The sequence below is a fragment of the Pipistrellus kuhlii genome, unplaced genomic scaffold (assembly GCF_014108245.1).
Source record: "Pipistrellus kuhlii isolate mPipKuh1 unplaced genomic scaffold, mPipKuh1.p scaffold_m20_p_16, whole genome shotgun sequence".
NCBI lineage: Eukaryota > Metazoa > Chordata > Mammalia > Chiroptera > Vespertilionidae > Pipistrellus > Pipistrellus kuhlii.
The window spans coordinates 16,858,514-16,881,808 of record NW_023425471.1 but is presented as its reverse complement, the minus strand read 5'-3'; the positions used below and the strand labels follow the sequence as shown (position 1 = coordinate 16,881,808).

The following is a 23,295-nucleotide window of genomic DNA, read 5'->3' as shown; positions in this document are numbered from 1 at the left end:
CATGAGATCACCCCAGGTAACCAAAAAGAAAAAAGAATCATGGACAGTTTTAGGAGTTAAACCCCAAATCAAGTTTAGGGCAGAGTATACAGTGTCTACAAAGGAGATTAGAAGTCATGGTCAAAAAGATAGAGGAGACGCCAGTTAAAGCTAGGGTGCTTAGGAGGTAGGAGTCATGAAAAAAATGTCAACTACAATAGTAAGGTCAAGTAAGATGAGGGAATTAGGCATCAACCAGAGAGGAGTTGGGAGGCTGGGTGAAAAAGGTGAAGGGATTAAGTACAAATTGGTAGTCATAGAGATGTAAATTATAGCATATGCAATATTCTATATAATAAAAAGTTAATATGCAAATTGACCAAACCACAGAACAACTGATCACTATAACATGCACTGACCACCAAAGGGCTGACACTCAACACAGGAGATGCCCCCTGGTGGTCAGTGAGCTCCCACAGGGGGATCACAGCTCAGTCAGAAGCTGGGCTTATGGCTGGCGAGCACCATGGCAGTGGCAGGAGCCTTTACCACCTCAGCGGCAGCGCTAAGGATGTCCAACTGAAGGTTCCTGGACTGTGAGAGGGTGCAGGCCGGGCTGAGGGACCCCCCCTTCCCCGTCAAATTTTGTGCACCAGGTCTCTAGTAGTCAATCATAATAACTATGTATGGTGTCAGGTGGGTCCTTGAAACATGGGTGACCACTTTGTAAAGTACATGATTGTCTAACCACTATGCTGTATATCTGAAATCAATACAGAACAATATTGAAAGTGAACTAGAATTTAAAAATGAAAAAGTTAAAATTAAAAAGCAAAAAAGACATCACTTATGACCTTGACTAGAGTAGTTTAGGTAGATTTTCCCAGGGCATAGAGAGACTCTTGTGACAGTGTTACAGAAGACATTAGAGAGGAAAAGGGGGAAAGTAAGTATGTACTATCCTTGTGAGGAGTTGGCTATCAAGGGAAAGAAAGGTTCTAAGGGGGCATGGTAGCCAGGGAGGTCTGCAGGAAACCTTTTGCTAATTAAGTTGGGGAGAATTTTGATCATGTTTTAAATTGGAAATAAAGAAGTCCTCAGTAGAACTTCGTCCAGTTCTGAAAAGAAGTAAGTGACGTTGGGTAGATTGATATTTTGATATGGAATCAGTATGTACTTTTTTACTTCATTGGAATATTAGTGTCATTTAAAAAATTATAGTTCAAGCAAAAAATCAGGACACATTATAAAACTGACCTTGGCAAAGCTATGACCTCAATTTTATTCTTTAGCTGTGTTCAGAATTTCTCTATTATGTGCTAAGAAATAGCTTGCTTTCTAACCTGATCTTGGCATCAGCCTCATTTATGTACTCTTGCAAACCTTTAATAACACAAACACTGTTATGTGTTTATATTTCAAATGTCTTTGGTTTGCAACCTGACATTTTCCACAAATAAATAATAATTCTATTCCACAACAAATCTTAACTGCGCACCTACTCTTATATCCAAACTAAGTTATTGAAACATTGAATAACTAATCAGAAAAACTTGGGTTACAACAGTCTCTTGTATTAGACAGTATTAGATGGGTCACAGGAACTATGCAATAAGTTGCACAGGGTAGGTTTAATGCCAATGACTACTAACTATTTACTGGGAATTATTTTTTTAAGAGAATAGACAAGAACTCAAAAGAATACCCAAGGCCTGAGGGATAACACACAAGGAAAGAATTAATTTGGAAATCAAGATCTACCCAAAGCTGGTATTCAAACATGTTTGGAAATTGTCCCCAGCCCACTAATGGCAAAAACATTAACCAGGTTTACCCAACCCATAACTATTATATAGTCAGGGGTAGATCCAGAACCACAGGCCAAACCAGAACCACAGGCGCAAGAAGTAAAAACACACTGCCACAGATAAACCTTTACCTCACCCAATGTCACTCCAGTGCCCTCTAAAGGCAAAATGCAGTGTCATGCCAGCTGGCAAAGATAGATCCCAGTATCATCAAGAAATCAATGTTGAAAGACAATGAATTGATAACTGGCAATTCCCCTATACCTCATTGGCTTTGTGACCCTGGATAATATTTTCAAGCTCCCATTTCTGTATCTTTTATAACAGATCCTGTTTCATAGGGTTCTCCTAGCAAAATAGAAATCACGTCATAGAAAGTGCTTATTTCAGTGCTAAGAACATAAAGTATATTTAAAAAATGATTATAATTTTTATTTTTACCAGTCTCTATGCTATACCACCTAACTTCAAAGCACAACTCACCAAGAGCATGAATACAAAAATGCATATATTCTAATATTAAAAATAATGAAATGTACCCACTTTCATTATTTAAATAAAATGCAGAAAACTGATAAACGTACTTGTTTCATCATTCTCTTAGTCTTAAAATTTAAAACTTTCCATTTCTACTTCAATAATCAATAAAGCAGAATGCTACAATAACAGTAAATAAACTTGAAATAAACTTGAAGCCATTATCTGCCCTGGCTGTGCTTATATAGAATATCTAGCCACCTGAGAGTAATTTGGCAATGAAAATAAAACACATTTAGTGCTTTAGAACTTTGATAAAAACCACGTCTGTTAGAGATAATAGCCTTCTCAAATTCTGTTGTGCTTGCCTCTAATAAGCTAGTGTGACTTTAAAGATATGATGTTGAGTTAAAATGGGGAGTAACAGGGTTTTCCTATTTTTCAGGGTGTAATCTCAGTGCTTTGATCAAGGTCAAACTATTTAGGTAATAGAGACACACCTTATAATTTGTTACTAAATCAATCACTTTGATGTTCTTATTGAGAATTTAGTTGAAAAGACAGGTGTTTTGATGCAATGTAGATGGAACCTCAGATAAATTATCTAGGGGGCTTGGAAATAATTACAGTAACAGACCTTTTAAATTGATTTATTTTTCAACAAAATACATGTATATTAGATTTTTATAGTCAATTTCCTGAATTTGTTTTAAGTCATAATTTTATTCTTTTTGTTGTTGGTTAAGGAGAAACAGTTTTTCATTAATAAACAAAGTGCTCTTTCACTTGAAGATGAGCCTTGGCCCATTTTCTTCTCAATTAAATGCCTATGTCAGAGGTTTGTGGTGTTTTTAATTGCCTGCCCAATGTTTTTTATAGATGCAATTATGAAGAGCAAAGGTAACATTCAATTGCCTTCTAAATCAATCAAACAACCAGATATTTTATTGCCTATGAATATTTAAAAGTAATACGCTAGATCTCTTTCCTAATTTCAGAGTGTGAGTTTGCATTCAAATATATAAGTAATAAATTATTTCCATTCCTTGAAAAGCCATCATTCACGCTTCATAATCACATGGCGCTATATTTTCTACTCACACTAATGATTTGAAAGATTGTTAGCAAACCAGAAGAGCTCCAAAAATCATACCGAATCATCTATTTTTTACAACTTATTATAGTGTAAACAAGCTACAGAAGATGTTAGTGATAAAGCAAAATGCATAACAACAGAGACATAATTGTATAATGGGTACAAAGGTTCAGATACTGCTCTAAGTGTCTGCAATGCATTTTCTCATTTGTTCTAACAATACTCTATGCTATGGTATAAGGTATTTTCCATGCCCATTTTATAGATTTGGAAAAAGTATAAAAAGCCAAAAATATTGTAAAAGGCTACTGATCATTTGGACCCAGTTCATTGTGCTTGAACCTGAACACATGACCATCTGACCACACTAACTTCCATCTCAAAATGGTTGCCAAATACACAGATCTGTCAACCACCCCCTCTCAGGGCCAGACTGGAAATACAACTAAATTGGAGAACATTCATCTGAATTACCAACTGAGGTCCAGCTAAGCAGGAGACTTATCAAGAAAGGACAGAAAACATCTGGAGACCACACCTCCAAAACAACTCACACGACAATTTGGGGATGAACCATATAGTCAGCGAGCCTGAGGGGAGATTCCATCCACTATTAGAACAATAACATTCAAGACCAAACTATAAAAAAATGCAAATAACCCAAGCAAGAAACTTTCCTAGAGCACCCACCTCAGGATATCTAAGAGACTGCACCATTGGGTACCAAGAAAAATCTGTTACATCAGACAACTTCACAAAATTTGGGAGGCATAGCATTTTGATCTAATATATAGAAACAAATACAAAGTGATAGTAAAAATAGGGAGGGGAAAAAAAAATAACCCCAAATGAAATGAAAGAAGAAATGGCCAGAAAAGGAACTAAATGAAATAGAGGTGAGCAATTTGTCAGATGAGGAATTCAGAGTAATGAAAATAAGGGTGCTCAAATAATTCAGTGACAACTACAAACAACTTAATGATAATTATAAGGAACTGAATGAGAATTATAGGAACTTGATAAGAATTACATCAACATGAAAAGGGAAGTGGAAACAATGACTAAGAATCAACTGGAAATGAGGGAAGACATAGCTGAAATAAAGAATGACTTGGAAGGATAGAACAGTAGACTAGAAGAATCCAAGGACCAAATCAGTGAATTAGAAGACAAGGTAAAAAAAAACAAAACAAACAAACAATAAAACACACACTCACCTACTCAGAGCAGCAAATGGAAAAAAAAAAAAAGTAATGAGCGGGAGAAGAGTTTAAGGGAGCTTTGAGACAAGGTAAAATGTAACAACATTTGCATCATAGGGATACCAGAAGAAGAAGGATCCAAGGAAGAAGTAGAGAAACTGTTAGGAGAAATAATGGCAGAAAATTTTCCTAAACTGGTGAAGGAAAAAGTCACTCAATTTCAGGAAACACAGAGTCCCAATCAAGATGAACCCAAAAAGACTCAAAACTAGGCACATATTAAAATTCCAAACATTGAAGACAAATCATCTTAAAGGCTGCAAGAGAGAGACATGAAGTTATCTACAAGGGAGCTCCCATTAGACTTTCAGCTGATTTCTCAGTAAAAGCACTTCAGGTCAGAAGAGAATAGGATGAAATATGCGAAGTAATGCAGTCCAGTGGACCAAACCCAAGACTACTCTATACAGCAGAGCTATCATTCAAAATAAAGAGCTTCAGAGCCAAAAAAAAAAATGCTAAAAGTGTTTATTGCCACCAAACCAGCACTGTAAGAAATGTTAAAGGGACTGATGTAAGAAGAAATAAAGAGAAAGAGAAAAACACAGACATAGAGAGTAAAATAGCAACAAATAAGTACCTATCAATAATAAACTTAAGTGTAAATGGATTAAATACTCCAATCAAAACACATAGGGTAGCCGAAACTGGTTTGGCTCAGTGATAGAGCATCGGCCTGTGGACTGAAAGGTCCCGGGTTCGATTCAGGTCACGGGCATGTACATTGGTTGCAGGCACATCCCCAGTTGGGGGTGTGCAGGAGGCAGCTGGTCGATGATTTTCTCTTATCATTGTTTCTAGCTCTCTATCTCTTTCCCTTCCTCTCTGTAAAAAAATCAATAAACTATATTAAAAAAAAGACATAGGTTAGTTAGAAGAAAACATTACCCATTCATATGCTGTCTATAAGAAACTCATCTGAGAACAAAAGACTCCCACAGAATGAAAGTGAAAGGATAGAAAACATTTTCTAGGCAAGTGGAAAGAAAATAGCTGGTGTAGGAATACTCACATCTGACAAAATAGACTTCGAACTGAAGGCCATAACAAGAGAAAATGAGGGGCACTTAATACTTCCAAAGGGATTGATACAAGAGACTATAACTGGTAAACATATATTCAGCCAATATAGTAACATCCAAACATATTAAAAAATCTTATGGAGGATTTTAAGGGAGAGATGAATTTTAACACCCCACTGACATCATTGGATAGATATTCTAGACAAAAAAAATAAACAAGGAAATAGCATTCCTAGACAACACACTGGATCAGATGGAATTATTTGCCATTTACAGAACATTTCACCCCAAAACTACAGAATATACAGTTTTCTCAAGTACACATGGGGTATTTTGAAAGATAGACTATATGTTAGGACACAGACTAAGTCTCTACAGGTTCAAGAAGATTGAAATCATAGCAAGCATCTTCTTAGGTCACAATGACATGAAATTAGAAATAAACAGACATATTAAAATTGCTGAAAGCCATGAATCATCTGAGAGATTCAAATTAAAATGGCAATGATGTGTCACCTCAAACCTGTCAGAATGGCTATCATCAAACAAAGGTGCTATAGAGGATGTGGAGAAAAGGGAACCCTTTGCTAGTAGGCGTGCAGACTGGTGCAGCCACTGCGGAAAAACAGTATAAAATTTCCTCAAAAACTGAAAAATGCAATTCATTTGACCCAGTGACCCCAATTCTAGGAATATATGCTAAGAAATCAGAAACACTAATCAGAAAGAATATATGAATCTTTGTTCATGGCAGCACAATTTAAGATCTGGAAACAGCACAAGTGACCCCCACCCAGGCATCACAGGAGGTTGGTTGCCACCACCCATCCCCAGTTTCCAGTTCCAGCCCAGGGCGTGGCCTTGATCAGGGCCTGTAGGCTGGGGTGAGGGACCAGGAGGTTGGCAGCTGGCCCTGAGGAGGGAACCAGCCCTCAGCCCCCTTGGGAAAGGGGCTGCATCCTCCATCACTCACCCCCAGTTCCCTTACCCAGTCTGGGCCCTGGTCCTGATTGGGTGATGAGGCCTGCCAGCCTTGAGGGAAGGACCAAGAGGTTGGCTGGCAGGCAATCCTGGCCTGCAGACCAGGGGCAGCTCCTGCATTTAGCATCTGTCCCTTGGTGGTTAGTGCACATCATAGCAACAAGTCCTTCTGGTAGTTCCATCATAAAGGTTGCATAGGGTTTTATATATATAGATATGCATAACCCATAGGCACGGCAATAAGGCCTTGGAGGGGTGGATGTTGTCACTAGAAAAAAAGGGCAAAGGGGATATCTGTAATACTATCAACAATGAAGATACATTTTAAAAAAAATTATTGGAAGCCATTTGTCTAATAAAATAATATGGTTGTGATTCTGTGAGTATGTTTACATCTTGAAAATATCAATCTATAATAACATTAATAGTAAGAGCTACTATCTGTTAAGACTTTAGGCTAGAAAATTATAAACAGTATAAATCCTAATACTCACAGTTTTATGAGGTATGTATATTATCTCACTTCACAGATGTTGAGACAAGGATCACTTCCGTGCCAAGGGTGAGGCAGACTAAGTATTCAAAACTACCCTCTGCAGAACAGCAGGATGCTAGGAAATTTCCAACGAATATACTTTTAAATTGCTTTCTTTCAATGAAGAATGAGTAAAACGTTAAAAGCCATGAGAAAGAAAAATGAATGAAACTGAAGCCATAGAAGAAATGCAACTATGAACTGTGACCTTTACACTGCCCTGGGGTTAAAAACGTCATATTAGGAACACATATTTTGGGTGAATTAAACCAGTTAATTAAAGCAAAATTTGAGCAAACTTAGGATCTGAACTAAAATTTTACATATGTTGGACAGGTGATATTTTATATATCTGCAGAGGGCACCAGTGTAAAAATATGCCTGTCCCTCTTCCTGATCTGAATATAAAAGTAATGGTAAACATAATTATAACCATTCCTACTGAAAATTTATAACCACAAGCCTATTCTTGAAAGGATCACTATTTAAGTGTGTATTACCATAAAGATCAAGGAATCCCCAAGGTAAGAAATTAAGTTAATGTAGCTAGTTCCATGTTGGTAACACCTTAGCACTAGTCATAATCAAATCCAAATCTTTTAGAAAGAAAAATCCCCTTAGTATTTCATGGTTAAATTCAGTAACATTTAAAATAAAACCCCACAACATATATATGTAATACTTTAATAAAAAATAAATTAATTTAAAAAAACCACAAGCATCGGAAAACAAGGCATCATAAGGCAAACTCACCATTTACAATGCTTAGTGATTTAGACCAACTTTTCTACAGTTTCAGATATTAAAGTTGCTAAATGACAAGTATAAAATATGTAGATAAAACATGGAAGAAATTATGTTGAAAATTGAATAAAGAATAAAACACTAAAAGTTGGTGAGGAAGATTTGAAAAAGATCAAACTAAAACTACTATAATTATCATTCTAAAAATTAATGGCTATGTTGAATATATATTAAAGAGTTTGGGAAAAGTGAGCTGGAAAATTGAATGTAGTATACAAAATGTGTTACCAAAAACTAAGGAGATGGACAATATGAGGAGAAAGGCAAAATATATCAGGGTAGACTACAAAGGCCTAACTTATGTTTAATAGGAGGTTCTGAAGAAAGAACAAAAGAAATGGATAGGGAGGAATCCATGAGGATATTGAAAAAAATTCCAGAGCCCATGACAGAATGCACTCAACCAGGAAGCACAATATATAGCATGCAGAATCAATAAATATAAATCTGCTCTTAAACATATCACAATGAAACTTCAGAATTCCAAAGACAAATTACCAGAGAGGTGAGACAGATAACCTATGAAGGAATGAAACTTAGACTGATGCTAGACTTCTTAACTACAACATATGAATCAGAAAGAAAAGTAGAAATATTTTCAAGATGTTAAGAAAAATGATACCTTCAATGTAGAATTCAAAACCTAGCAAATATACTAAGTGGGGAGATTAGATATTTTCAGAGAAATATAAACTGAGATTTTTACCCCAGAAGATCCTTTCTAAAAGAAAGAAATTCTAAAAAGAATGTCTGCAATGTCCTGATAGGAACAGACATGAGAGAGATGATTATCTCATCCTTGTGATGGTATAGCAAGAAGGAAGCTGCTTGAAAACCACCGAATCTGTGGACACCTTGATCTTGGACTTTTCAGTCTCCAGACTATAAGAAATAAATATGTGCTGTATCAGTCACCTAGTATTTGTTATAGCATTCCAAACTGATTAAGACAGGCTGAAAATGTAAAAATTTTTACCAAAATTTGACAAAAATGGTACAAGAAGGAAAGTCCCATGACAATTTCAGTCATAAACATATAAGAAAAAATTCTAAGACAAATTTGGCAAACTGGATCCAGTTGTATATAAAGCACTTTTAAGGTTGAATGCTCTTCTTTCTTTCTACAGCTACTGCTTTTGATGTTTTATGCAGTGCCATCATTTTAAATATTCTTTACATGTCAGTGATTCTCAAAATATTAGCTCTAGTACAAACCTTTGCTCTAAACTCTAGACTTGAGTATGCACCCTTCTGTGATTCATCTCTATTTGGATATTTAATAGTCAATTCAAACTTAACATAGATCTGAGCTCCTATCAAATTTAAACAACACAATTGTTCTTCATCTTTATTGATGGCAACTCATTCTTTAAAGTTTTCAGGCAGAAACCTTAACCAGTTAAAGGTTTCATGTCCAAAACAGAAACCATCCCCACATGCCACAATATTTTGAATTTAATTAAAATAATTTGCAATGGATATTACAAAAATAAATATATTACTCACAATTCAGGTGTTCTTGAATATTTTCAGTTGAAAATTCTCACAAAAAATTATTTTAAAGCATCTATAGACACCTGTGGCATACAAAGGGTTAATCTTTGGCTTTTTCTCTTTTTTTCACCAGCCTCACTCCAGCAGATCTGAAAGATAGTTTTAGCAGATCTAAACATGATCTGGCAGGTATATAAGTTCCCTATATTTTTATTTTTTTAACTTCAGTCACACCCACTTAACTTTAGACCTGGTTGTACTGATGTGTCCTTAATAAAAATAAAATGAAATATCTTGACCTCTGTCCATAAAGAGGCTACCATCATAAATTGGCAATACTAAACCTATACTCCAGATGATTGCAGAAGGCAAATATTTTAAAAAAATATTCTATTTTATCACTGAGATATAAATATAATTTTACGTATAAATATTAGGGCAGTAATTACAGATCTATATATTAAATTACTGATCAAATTATTCTTATATACCAAGATTTTATATATGTCCAATTTTAATGAAAATTACAAAAACAAATTTAGCTATAGCTAAAGAGTAAATTATTATGAACTACTGAAATTTCTCTAAAATGATAGTGACTTGCAAGCAGCTAAGTTCTAATATTTAAATTCTTCTGGTATATAACTATACTGAAAATAATTTTAACTCTACTTTTATATAAAAATGTTACCTTTCCTCTTATATAAAAAATTACCTCTACTTTTATATAAAATGCAGAACCTAGTACCTAAAAAAAGTAATCCCTACTAGCTGGATTTATTTGCTCAATTCCTATTCAGTCATACATTATAGATAGATACCTTGTTCAGTTGTTGGAGGTGCAATTGTGAGATTAAATTGAGGTAAAAGATGAATTTGGGTGTGGTAAAGTAGAGGTAGTAAATGAAGACTATTCTAGAAAATGTTTGATGACAAGTTATGGTGAGTATGTGGCAGGGTGGAGGGGGCAGCTAAAGCTATGGTAGTGACCATTTTGCAATTTAGAAATGTATCATAAACAAAATTAGATCCAGAGATAGAGAAGCATCGATCAGAAAGTCAAACCTCAGAGGGAAGTTAGGGGAGGGTGGGAGTAAGGGGGAGAGATCAACCAAAGGATTTGTATGCATACATACGAGCCTAACCAATGGACACAGACACCAGAAGGGTGAGGGCATGAGTGGGAGGTTGGGGGGCAACGAGGGGACAAGAATACATATGTAATACCTTAATAAATAAAGAAAAAAGAAACACACACACACACACACACACACACACACACACACACACAGAAATGTACCAGATCCACACATGTTGTGCACCTTCAACTTACACCATCTGATGTGTCAATTACATATCAATAAATCTGGAAAAAAGAATGAGCATGTCTTTAAAGTTAAAAAAAAAATGTTTGGTGATTAAAAAAAAATAAGAGAAGGGCCAGTAACTTGAGTAATAGGATAAGAGAAGATCTTTCATTGACTTTCAGGTCAATGAAAATTTAAGCATGTTTTTAATCTGAGGGAAAATTCAATAGAGAGACATACTTAATATATAAAAGCAAGGTCTTAGAAAAGAAGGGACATGAGCAAAAATGGAAGGATGGACTTTGGAAGTGGAAAAGAAAAAATTGAGAGAATACAAATAAATTTTGAGGAGAATAGTAAGGCTAAGGAAAATGGCTGGAAGAAAGAATCCATGGCTGAGAGGATGCTACATCTATTTTTCTTTCAATTATATAGGATTGGTGGCATGAAAAAGGAGTTGGGAGAATAGAGAATTGGTGCCTTTGAAGAAGTGGGAGTGGAAAGCATTTGGAGTAGGAGCTCTTCTAGATCAGTTTATACTAAGAAAAAGTTAGCAAACATTATTGTAGATTCAGTAGTCATCAGTAAAATGATTTGCATTGGAATCAGTTATGTAAAGTTTTCCCATCAGTTTTCTGCAAAATAACCACTTTTTTCACAACTACACACATACAGACACACAGACAATCGAAAGACAAGGGGCTTTTATTCCCATTATCTTCAGTTAGTAACTCCAGGATGTGTTTGATTATACACTGCACTGACCAAGGGGCTGATCTTTAGAGTCTTAGTTTCCAATTATATTAAAATTTGTAAGTCATTCATTTGGTACTCACTCTTCTTCCACTGTCCTGATGTCACTGTCTAGTGTGAATATATAATACTTAAATATTAGATATTAAATTATGTATGTCACTGTCCTAATGACTCTAATTTAATTTTTTTTGTTTTTAAAAACTTAATTTCTCCAACTTACTGAATTTATTTTGGATTCTTATTTCAACCTTATAGCTATTTGTTATTTTCCCCAAGTTATTATTATCAAGATCAGCTACTTAATTTTCAGGGCTCAATGCAAGAAGAAAATACAGACTGTTTTTTTTTTTTTTTGTCTTATTTTAAATATATTTTTTATTGTTTTCAGTGAGGAAGGGAGAAGGAGAGAGAGATAGAAACATCAATGATGGAGAGAATCATTGATTCGTTGCCCCCTGCATGCTTCATACTAGGGATCAAGTCCGCAACCTGGGCATGTGCCTAGACCAGGAATTAAAGTTTGACTTCCTGATTCATAGGTCAACACTCAACCATTGAGCCCTGAGCCACACCCAGTTGGGCCAGACTGCTTTTTCAAAAATTAAGGATTGCAATAAAGTGACAAGAACACTAAACAAAGCATGTGCAATTCTAAGCGTGGAGTACTGCATAACCATGCAGTTTGCATGTCCATGATGTCAGCCCCAATTGTCATTGTATATATTTGGTTAATTTTATACCTAACTTACAATGATCAACCAATGGTAAATACTTTAATATTTTGAAAGCTGAATTTTAATCTAATTCTTAGAGTGTTGATAATGGATATAGCCTCTAAGATTACATTTTTTCATGTTTTGAATTTGGCACTTTATTTCCTTACAGTCAGAGAAAGAATCTGGAATATCTTGAATTTTGACCATCCTAGGTTAAATACTTTGTGATAAAACTATTATCTTGATACTAGTGGCCCAGTGCACAAAATTTGTGCATGGGGGTGTGTCCCTCAGCCTGGCCTGCATGCTCTCCAATCTGGGACCCTTTGAAGGATGTCCTACTGCTGGTTTACAGGGATCGGCCCTAAACCGGCAGTCAGAGATCCCTCTCGCAATACAGAACTGCTGGCTCCTAACCACTCACCTGCCTGCCTGCCTGCCTGGCTGCCTGATTGCCCCTAACTATTTTGCCTACCAGCCTACTCGCCCACAAATGTCCCCCCTGCTGGCTTGCTCGCCATCACCTTATCTCCCCACTAGCCTGCTTATCCTCAATGGCCCTGCCCCCCACCAGCCTGAAAATTCACAAATTCTGTCTCATCCTGGCCTGATGACCCACAACTGCCTTCCCCTCTTGGCCTCTAACCACCTCTACCTCAGCCCCACCATCATGGCTTTGTCCAGAAGAACATTCGGAAGGTCTCCTGGAATGTCTCCCAGTCTAATTAGCATATTACCCTTTTATTAGTATAGATAGAGGCCTGATGCATGGGTGGGCGCTGGCTGGTTTGCCCTGAAGGGTGTCCTGAATCAGGGTGAGAGGTTCCCTTGGGGTGTGGGGTGGCCTGGGTGAGGGGCTGAGGGTTGTTTTCAGACTGGTCAAGCCCCCCAGTGGAGACCCTCACCCCATGGGGGTGTGGCTAGCCTGGGTGAGGGGCTAAGGACTATTTGCAGGCTGGCCATGTCCCCCAGTGATCCAGGCTCCCAGCCCCTCCTTTTATTCTTTTTTTCCCCCAGTGCCTCCTTGAGTGGAGGCCAGGGCCAGCTGGAAGCAGGTATCTGGGATTTATTTATCTTCTATAATTGAAACTTTGTAGCCTTGAGCAGAGGCCAGGGCCAGCCAGGGTGAGCGGTAAGCTTGGCTTCCTCAATTGCAATTGTGGGGAGCAACCCAAGCTTCCTGCTCACTCCAGCTCTGTGGCGGCTGCCATCTTTTGTTGGGTTAATTTGCATACTAGCTCCTGAATGGTTGGTGGGTGTAGCAGAGGTACTGTCAATTTACATGTTTCTCTTTTATTAGTGTAGATAAAATTTTCTCTGCAAGCATATTGTTAGGCCAAACATCTGTGTTTAAGGTTACTTCATTTTTGAGCTGAGTAGTAGACTCTGTAACTTGATCTCATAATAATTTTAATTGAATAACTGTATAAGAGTGACTACATTTTGAAGGGGAAAAATCACCAGTATCATATTTGCACACAGGCAATAAACCAAATAGCCCAACCCTCTTTAATGTAAAGAAATAGAGAAAAATTTGCTTTTTATTTTGCTATATCTTATTTGGCTATCTGAGAAAGGTACCATTCTCTTTCTATCATCAATGATGTGAGATATATCAATTCTTCTTTCTAATAATATTTTCAAATGTATCTTGTATTTTGAGTTGAATTTTCCTATTTTATAGATACAGGAACTAAACTATTAAGTAACTTTTGCCAGAAAAAGGGTAATGGTAAATTAGTTTATTTCTTGTTTTTAATCATGATGAATCATGGAGATTTATTTTTTAAATTTTGTCAGTAGTGATTACATTATTATCTTTACATATAATTTACCCTACTTCAAAAATGGCCATTTGCATTGACATTTGTGAAATTTATTATAAACTGTAGTTAAAATTATCCTATCTGAATGCACAGCAACTATAACATATTACTATTTTTTGGTTCAGATACAAAGGGACACATCAACACATATATACTACATGCATGCTTGTGTATATATATGTATGTATATGAATGCGTATATACATATTCTATTTTTTTATTAAATTATTATCTGTGTACATATCTTACCATTGTCACCTCTCCCATACATGCCCTCCCTTCCCAGAGTTTTGTGTCCATTAGTTGTACTTATATGCATGTATACAAGTCCTTTGGTTGATCTCTTATCTCCCCCAGATCTCCCTACCCTACCCACTGTAATTTGACGGTCTGCCTGTTGCTTTACTGTCTCTATATCTATCTTTTGGTTCATCAGTTTATAATTTTCTTTATTATCCATAAATGAGTGAGGTCATGTGATGTTTCTCTTTCATTGACTGGCTTATTTCACTCAGCATGATGTTCTCCAATTCCATCCAGGTTGCTGCAAATGATGAGAATTCCTTCTTTTTTATAGCAGCATAGTATTCCATTGTGTAGATGTACCATAGTTTTTTATCCAATCATCTGCTGATGGGCACCTAGGCTGTTTTCAAATCCTAACTATTATAAATTGTGCTTCTATGAACATAGGGGTGCATATATTCTTTCTGATTGGTGTTTCTAGTTTCTTGGGATATAGTCCTATGAGTGGGATTATTGGGACATATTCTAATTTAATATCTAATATTTAAGTATTATATATTCATACTAGACAAATTGTCTTTGCTTTGGGTAACCATTAAAATACTTATGAAAAAATATGGATATATCCATGAAGGGTATCTTGTTCTTAATTTTCTGATAATTTGATGATTGGACTATTTCCTCTAACGTTGATGTAGCAAAAGAGAGAGTAAATATATAGATGAGAGCCTAGCCAGTATACTCAGTGGTTAAGTGTTGACCCAGGAACTATGAGGTCATTGGTTCCATTCCAGGGCAAGGTACATGCCAGGTTGCAGGCTCAGTTCCCAGTAGGGGGCATGCAGGAGGCAGCTAATTAATGATGCTTCTCTGTAATTAATATTTCTGTCTCTATCCCTCCCCTTTCCTCAAAATGAATAAAGTAAAAATTTAAAAATTATATAGATGAGAAACATGTAACATTAAGGTCTAAAAACTAATCACTTATAAAATAAATTAGTAATGTGGATTGGTAAATTATAATTTTAGGAATTAATTTTTGGATAGAGAATTTAAAAAACATTTTACTTAAGTAGAATTTTCATTAAAATTTCTGGAGTTTTTCTTTGTTTCATTGAAACTTTATATAACTTTTACTTGTGATCCATCATAATTTACAACGAATATTTAATTTCTATAACATAAAATACTATTCTCAAGGTAAATGTTCATTTGTCTTGTCCATCTTACTTTACCACTCTAGGTTCTTTTGAAATAATTTTCTTTTCAAGCTACTTCATAGATTCTTGGGGTTGAATGGTCAAACTCTTATTTAATATTCAGGCAAGTCTGTACTAAAATTAATTGTCTACTTTTTTAAAGAATAAAATGAAAGAGAAAATATTAAATAATATTTCTTTGCAATATATTCTAGTATCTCAGAGCAATCCATGTATGGAATGAGGACTGAAAATATTTCAAAGTTAAGCTGGTTTTTTTTTGAGCCATGGAAAACATATAGTCATTAAAAGTATCAAATAAAAGTGGAGAATTGTTTTACTGCTTCAGCCTTACCAAGTCTCATATTATTTTCTGATCTGCATTTGAAAAATGGGCAGTTTAATAATACTCTGCCCTTCCCTCTTTTATCTTATGAGCCAAATTAATTTCAATTTGCTGTCTGTTATTATTTCTTAAAGTATTTTTTTTCAAAGTTCACTCTTGATAATTATTTTTAAATCTGGCCAATCATCAATAGCATATTCCCTTCCAACTTCCTTAGGGTTTATTTTGTAGATTTTTATTGATTCTGGAAACTGTATTTTGTACAGTTCCTCTAGATTCTGGTGATTATTCAGGTTTAGGAACTCTAACCTTAATCTTGACCTGAGAATGAATTGTTTTAAGGCAATCCGACTTACTAGTCTGCCTATGTTTCAGATGCATTTGTAGTGTGCCATTAATTATCCAGGTCCATCCATTGCTCATCAGTGCTGAGTGATCTTTTTATTACACAGATAAAGGTCATTTTCAATTCCCGAACAATAAAACCAAGCAGAGAAAAAAAAGTGACTCTCTTTGAAGACCACAGTTCCCTGCTGGAAGAGAAGAAGCACTTTCTAGGAAACCATAGCAAACTTCTGTTGGCATAGAAATGACATCACTATGTTTCCCAATATACTACCCATCTTGCCCTCCTAGACCACAATCTAGATGAAGCAGGAATTCCCTGTGAGACTAGTTTAGAAGACACTAAATTGTCTTGCATATCTGTGGTAGAAATTGTTTATAACTTAATCTTCATCCATGACTGACTTAAGACAAGTTCAACAGCCCTATGAGTGAAGAGCCATCCACCTGAGACCTGGTTGCTCCCCTCCCACTCAAAACAAAAACAAAAATAAAACAAAACAAACTCCAGAAAAATGGCTTTCATCCACAAATGAAGAATCCACTGTGAGGGAGGAGATATAAAAAAGGGGAAGTTAGGAAACAGTTTATATCTGTTTCAGACAGCTTAATATTTCATAAAAGTATTGAGTGACAGAAGACTGATTCCTAACAAGGAATTTAGTGTATTGGACCATTTTGCCAGTGTTTATCTGTTCCCTGTGCTCACATAAAAAACCAGGAGTCTTGTTTCTGTACCCAGGCTACAGCTCAAGAACTCAAAGCGTATTTGGCAAGGAAAAGTAGTTGTTCCCTGAATCTTGTTCCTGCTGTTCAAGGTATACATCCCAGCCAAATGAATCATATCAGAGCCAAAAACTGGCAGGAACTCCTCGCTATAATCCATAGTCTTGTGTATCTTATTTATGTGGAAAACAGGATTTAAAAACCTGTAATGTTTTAGAACAAAATATCACAGGTTTTTACTGAACTGGGCCTGAGGAATTATTCAGTGTATTGTGGATAGGGTGATAGTAAGCCATAAATGCACTTCAGCTTCTTTAGCACCATGGCAATCAAGAGTATTGATGATGCCTTCACCGGTTTGGCTCAGTGGATAGAGCATCAGCCTACGGACTGAAGGGTCCCAGGTTTGATTCTAGTCAAGGGCATGTATCTTGGTTTCAGGCACATCCCCAGAAGGGGGTGTGCAAGAGGCAATTGATCAATGTTTCTATCTCTCTATCCCTCTCCCTTCTTCTCTGTATAAATATCAATAAAATACATATTAAAAAAGAGTATTGATGTAAAAATTTTGTTAATTTAATGCACATGGAGATGATGAAAAAGGGAGAGCCATCCCAAACATCCACAGAGATTGGCACCAGTCTGAATATACTTTAATACCACTGATGATTGGTCATAGAGACCAACAGAGTCAAGAGCATTTTATTTCATGGAAACTTGGACACTGGCCTTAGACAATTATTGGCCTACATCACAGGAAAAGGAATCCATCAGAGATTTCTAATGTACATCAGAAAAGCACCATTTTGGGTCGTTGAGGCTGTATTTGAGACTATCTGACTATTTCTACTCATAGCCAACACATGATCATTTTAGCTGCTCTGTAAAAGGGACTGGAATGGATCATGTAAAGCCCAGCAGGCCAGAAACACCATGTCCACTTCTTATCTGAAGAGTCTGAACTTCTGAGTGGAGAAATTGACCAGTACCCTGGACTCTTGTTTTGTGTCACTCTTCTGTATCAGGAGAAATGTTCTGTACTATTTTAATTATTTACAAAATCAATAAATTATCCATTTCCTAAACTTTAGATTCTCATATTATGAGTACATGTGTAATCACAGAGCACTTCTCCATAAGACCAGATAAATTTTGTTGACCACAGATGTTTCTGAAGTTTCCTTAAGAAGGTTGGGATAAGATGAACTCTGTAGATTCCTTCTAGGTGTACTGTTGTATACTTTCATCACTTATTTAAAATATGATTTTATAAATAGAGGAAGGGAAAGGGTAGAGAGACAGAAACATCAATGATGCGTGAAAATCATCAATCGGCTGCCTTCTGCATGCCTCCTACTGGGGATCAAACCCACAACCCAGGCATGTGCCCTGACTGGGAATTGAACCTGTGACCACTTGGTTCCTGGTTTGACATTCAATCGCTAAGCTACGCCAGCCAAACCATTACTTTCTTTTTGAAGCTGTAATAATGCACATTTGTTCCTGTCAAAGCAGAAGACCTATTTCATTTTTTGAGCCATGGAGGTGAATGCATGCAGCAAAAAACCAGAAAACTCTTTCAGATAGTACTGTACAGATTATTGGCAGCTCTATCAATGCTTTATTTGAAAGTGATGACTATCTAATGTCAAGTTCCATTGATAAAGTAATTCTCCAACATTACTTTAAGAATACTTTTTTCAGGAGTTGCAAAAGAACTTCAGTGACCTGCATGGAACTAAAAGAGATGAAGTTTCAACTGACACTGACACTGATGATTTTAATGTTTATAATGGTTCTATAAAGGTAATTACAGAGTGCTCCATGCACGTGGTTTTGGTGTTTTTCTGCCCAGTGAGTTTAAACCAAATGACATTAACAAAAATAAATCTAGATGTCCCTTGTAAATATTGTAACATTCTTCTTATTTACTTTTAAAAAATATGTTTATGAGCACATGTAAGCATTTTGTACTGCCTATAACACTACCATGTGTATTAACAAATACACCACAGAAGCCATTGTGCTTCCCCCAGAAGTTATATCTAAAGTGGCTTAAAGCAACAGTTTTTATTTATTTGGCATTTCTTATCCAAGTAGTGTGGGACCTCTTTTTCTTTAGGAAAAAAGTAGCACATACTAGTTTGAAAACAGAAAAAAGGGGCAACAAAGTGAAGCTGTTGACAGTTACTGAGACTGTACGTTGTTGAAAGTTGTCTTTCCTGCTATAAATTGCCTTCTTCCCCTCTGCTTATTATAATCTCCATTTAATTCCCTTTGCAACAGACTAGCTTATTTCTTCTGAAAGGGGTTTCCTTAGCTTGCTGAAAACATGTCTAACTATCTAGAAAGTTCATATTGCAAGTTTGTGTGAATCTATTTCTTCTATCATACAGAATCATGTAAATGAGATGTTTATGTCTCGTCAACCCCAAAAAGGCCCAGGGTGTTTCTCAAATTTCAATTTTGTTGAAGATGCTCTCTCCCTCCTCCCCCTCCAATTCTAAACAAAATTAGGAAGAACCTGTTTCTGAGACGATAGAAAATTCCTCCTGGTCCTTTAAGGATTCCTGATATTTTCATGGCATTGCCTCCTTAAAGAAGTTAAAATCAGGCCACAGGGAGGTGAGGGCATGAGTGGGGGATTGAGGGACCATAGGGCGAAAAGGACACATATGTAATACCTTAATCAATAAAAGAAATAAAGAAGTTAAAATTACGTTTTAGAAAATTTAATTGCTTGTTCACTGAAGTTATCATGAATCAAAGTGTTCCATTGGATAACAGCAATAGTGTAGATATGGAACACCTGTGATGGATAGTGTGTGGAGGGCGCAGGCTATAAGGGGTAAATGGTAAAAAAAAAAAAAAAAAAAAAAAAAAAAAGAGGGACATACGTAATACTTTCAACAATAAATGTTAAAAATAATCCACATACACCAAAATGCAATTTACTGGCTGTAGTATTTAGACAAAGGCATTCATGTATCTTTATAAGCCTTCTGATAATTACTTCAAATCTATTCCCTAGGTCCTTCATTGTTTCTTCATAATGCTTTCATTTTTTTTCTATTTCCTGTCTTTCCCTGGACTACATAATTCTGGCTGTTTGTTATGACCATTTTTTTCCTCTGCCTCTACCTCAGTTTACCAAGTGCTGAGTGCATGGACTGTGTCAGTACTTTGCTGCATAGTTTGAGCCAGATTGGTCACAAACATGTAATGGTTTTGCTTCAAGCAGGTAGTTGATTCATATTTCTTGCTGTTACCCTGAATAGATTTCACTGGTTGAGGTCTCTGTGACATTAAATTCTATTTAGTTCAGCTTAAAATTTCAATATTATATTCAATTTGTCTTCTCCTGTTTCCAGCTCAAGTTTAAACCATGGACTAGTGACTTGCACTGGAAGAGGACAATGATTATTTTCCTCCCCAAACCTCTACTGTTTTTACTTACTCCACCTGGGTTACATTAGTTTCCATTGGCCTGAGAAATAGGAATGAAGGAAACTGGGCAGTTGTCTCTTTTTAAAAATATATATATATTATTGATTTTTTACAGAGAGGGAGAGAAATAGAGAGCTAGAAACATCTATGAGAGAGAAACATTGACCAGCTGCCTCTTGCACACCCCCTACCAGGGATGTGCCTGCAACCAATGTACATGCCCCTGACTGGAATTGAACCTGGGACCTTTTAGTCTGTAGGCCAATGCTCTACCACTGAGCCAAATCGGTTTCAGCATTTGTTGTCTTTTATTTTCATGGTGTTCAAGCACTTTAAGCAACAAGGACATAAAGCATTGGCCACTTTGAGATGCAAGTCTGGGCTTTTTAAGAGGTGTTAAATAAGAAAAACAGATTCTGTAAAAATATCTTAAAACCTCTTTGTCCTGGAATATTTTACTCTACAAAGCAGTGTTCCTTCTTCAATGTCTACTTTACGTATGGGAACATTTTTGCCACACCAAGCATTGGGAAATACAGGCTTCCTCTTCTCTTCACTATGCCATAATTTGCAGGTTTTTTTTTTTTTTTTTAATTCCTAAGTAGGCATTGAAAGCAAATAAACCATTCATCTGCATAAGCAGAGTCCAAGTTGGTAATTAGATGTAAATCCCATCTTATTTTTTATTATTTTTTAAAAATAATTTTTTATTGATTTTTTACAGAGAGGAAGAGAGAGGGATAGAGAGTTAGAAATATAGATGAAAGAGAATCATCAATCAGCTGCCTCTTGCACACCCCCTACTGGGGATGTGCCTGCAACCAAGGTACATGCCCTTGACCGGAATTGAATGTGGGAGCTTTCAGTCCACAGGCTGACGCTCTATCCACTGAGCCAAACCGGTTTTGGCCCCATCCGATTTTATATATATATATTGATTTCAGAGAGGAAGAGAGAGATAAAAACATCAGTGATGAGAGAGAATCTTGATAGGATGCTTCCTGCATGCCCCCATTTCGGATCAAGTTCCCAGCCTGGGAATTGAACTGTGACCTCCTAATTCACAAGCCGACAGTCAACCACTGAGCCACATTGGCCAAGCCCCAACTGCGTTTGACTCCCAGATTCTATGAGTGCTGGTGTTGGAGTCCACTTCAAGCTATTTAGTTCACTTCCAACCTTTCTGTCCCAAGAAGAAAAGTACACTTTTTCATTCCTCCTTGAGGAGTAAGCAGCGGTAGCCATCATACTATCTCCCCCCCCCCCGCCCCCGCCATCCCCCTCGCCCCGGTGGTGAATTTATCCTGACTTTTGTTTCTCTCATAAATCTTCAATGACTTTTGGAATAAGTGGAGGTGTTATGAGTCCAGCTTTCCCACTTATTTTATAAACCTTATTGAGAAAAGTCTTATTTCCATTTCTTAGAATGAGAACTTAGTACTTACTGTTTTTAGTTGAACACTATAGCCAAAATTGTAAGATAATAGACAAATTCCAATGTATATATGACCATAATAATTGGAGCTTCAGAATCACTAAGTTAAAAAAAAAAAGAATTAGGATAGGAGGAAACAGCAAATAAAACATGTTCTTGAACCCATGAAGATAATTTAGTCAAATTGAGTATTCTTATTATTTGTTAATTGAATAAATTAAAACCTCATAGTATGTGACAAAGAAAAACTAAAAGTAAGTGGTTGCATCAACTGCCCAGCAATTGAACTTGAGATTCAAAAAAATAGAGCTCCTTGAACAGGACAGTTTGTATGTGCAGTTAGATTTTCCTGTCAAATAGTACATATTAGTGACTTCTCATGGCTCTCCATGTTAGTTTTTGAAGACTTACAGGAGTAGGATTTGATTTTAAAACATGTTTTTTATAGAACTCTCACACCTAGCAGAACAGTCAAGAATCTTTAATTCTTTAGAAAATCTACACTTTAGACTTCTGGGAAGCAAAATACCTCTTGAGATCCCAAACCCACTAAAAAGAATCATTTCTTTGACTCAGGGGCAAAAGAAGAGTAAATTTTACAATGCTAAAACTGGATCTATTGAGTAATTTAAAAGGAAAAACAGAGATCCCCCAATGCCCAGCACATAGTAAGTAGGCTAGCAAGGAATATTTATTACATAGTTCTTTAAAAAACAAATGTTTCTGAAGGATGCTAATATGTCAGAGTACATCTTTTGCACACTTATGCTTTTGATCTCATAAGACTCCTATTACTCTTGAATCTTTCACAAGGGGTCCACAGCAAAGAGATATCTGATATAAATCTCTTTGTAAGTCTTATGCCCAGACATCAAAACTCTCTTTTCCTCCCTTTTCACCAAAAAAGGCAAATAGAGTAAAAAAACAAAACAAAACAAACAAACAAACAAAAGCACTCATAAAAGAAAAAGAAAAAAAAACAAGTAAACTGACAAAATTTCTCTCATTTCTACTTCTGTATCCCACAACTATTGAAAAAATATTTTTATGGTCTTTAATGCTTCCATATAATGAATTAACTTTCTTGGGACTTTTTATTTATTTTAGTAAACTTTTTATAATCTCTACATATATATTTGTAGTTTGTGGCGTGTGTGACCAACAGGGAAATGACAGTCAGTATGGGTGGGAAATTTTAGACAGTAGCACTTTTCTGGCATTCTTTAACATATGCAGTGTTGGTTGTTTTTCTTCTGTCTTTGGCTGAAAAAAGAATTTTATCCTTACATTTCATGTTTGTCTGGTTTGGTGGCAATCTTCCTGTAGTGAATGAGTGTGTTTATAGTTTAATTCTTCAAAATATTATGTGCTTAAATAAGAATTTGCTGCTGGCTACCAAGCTTAATTGTGAGGGAACTACATCTTATAATGATTTTCTCAGAAAGTCTTATTTTAATAGTGAACACAACCACATCCCTAATGAGCTTA

The 23,295-nt window shown here is 36.0% G+C and overlaps 1 protein-coding gene across 4 annotated transcripts in view; it reads left to right on the top strand.

Annotated features, from left to right (window-relative positions):
- Nucleotides 1-23,295, top strand: part of DMD (dystrophin) — a 1,962,662-nt gene that overhangs the window by 592,045 nt on the left and 1,347,322 nt on the right. The gene's annotated exons all lie outside the window — the stretch shown is intronic.